This window comes from Myotis brandtii, unplaced genomic scaffold, assembly GCF_000412655.1.
Source record: "Myotis brandtii unplaced genomic scaffold, ASM41265v1 scaffold240, whole genome shotgun sequence".
Classification (NCBI taxonomy): domain Eukaryota; kingdom Metazoa; phylum Chordata; class Mammalia; order Chiroptera; family Vespertilionidae; genus Myotis; species Myotis brandtii.
This window is the reverse complement of record NW_005359064.1, coordinates 3,599,645-3,600,855: the sequence shown is the minus strand read 5'-3', so window position 1 is coordinate 3,600,855 and position 1,211 is coordinate 3,599,645. Positions and strand designations below refer to the sequence as shown.

Genomic DNA, 1,211 nt, shown 5'->3' with positions numbered 1-1,211 from the left:
GAGGCAGCTGATCGATGTTTCTCTCTCATTGATGTTTCTAACTCTCTATCCCTCTCCCTTCCTCTCTGTAAAAGATCAATAAAGCCAGAACCGGTTTGGCTCAGTGGATAGAGCGTCGGCCTGTGGACTCAAGGGTCCCGGGTTCGACTCTGGTCGGGGGCATGTGCCTTGGTTGCGGGCACATCCCCAGGGGGGGCGTGCAGGAGGCAGCTGATCGATGTTTCTCTCTCATCGATGTTTCTGGCTCTCTGTCCCTCTCCCTTCCTCTCTGTAAAAAATCAATAAAATATATTTTTAAAAAATCAATAAAATATGTTTTTAAAAAAGAAAAAGTATAAGCTAACGTAACAAGTAGGATTACGTATCAATGAAATTGGAGTTATATACCATATTTCTCTCTACAATGACAGAATTTTCTCCTTATTTATTCTTTAGGTCTGTAACTAAGTATATATATTTTAGTCACATTAGTTCATCACAACCTGTTTCTTTTTCACTAATATTGTTCTATGTATACTTTTTAAGATTAGGCTCATTTTTTAAATAAGCACTGTTTTGGGACAATATTCTCTGTGATTAAGAAGTTATCAATTTAAGAAAATAATTGTCTACATAAGAACTTTCAAATCTTTTCATATAAATAGGTCAGTAGTGGGATGATAGCCTTTCAGTGCACAAATTAGTAAGTAGGCCTTCTTTTGAAAATGAGGCAATAATGAGAAACTGTGACCTCAATACTGGGTAACATAATGTAAAAATTGGATGGACTTCATAATACACCAGGGAATAAGTATTTTAAAACAGCATCCTTTTTTGGTTTTTGAGATTTGTAAACCCGTTTGTTATAAAAGTTGACCTAGTAACAGCTTTTGCTGTGTGAATGTACTTCCTTATTAGAAGCAATTCATGGAAGAATCATAAGCCAAATGTTATATGAGGTTTGGAGAAAGTTTAACCTTGTTTAAGACATTAGGGGTTTGTTTTTAGCATTCTGTGGACATTGCTTGAAGACAGTTTAATTTCTTAATAGTAGACTTTAGGAGTAACCAGTTGCAGTATCTCTTTTGAAGACTTTTCATTATTTTCCGTGGTTGGCAAACTGCGGCTCGGAAGCTACATGCGGCTCTTTAGCCCCTTGAGTGTGGCTCTTCCTAAGCCTTAGGAGTACCTTAATTAAGTTAATAACAACGTACCTACCTATTAGTTTAAGT

The 1,211-nt window shown here is 36.5% G+C and overlaps 1 protein-coding gene across 5 annotated transcripts in view; it reads left to right on the top strand.

The window, feature by feature from the left end:
• The window catches only part of SPIRE1 (spire-type actin nucleation factor 1), a 146,699-nt gene that overhangs the window by 1,536 nt on the left and 143,952 nt on the right, over positions 1-1,211 (top strand). The window lies entirely within an intron of this gene.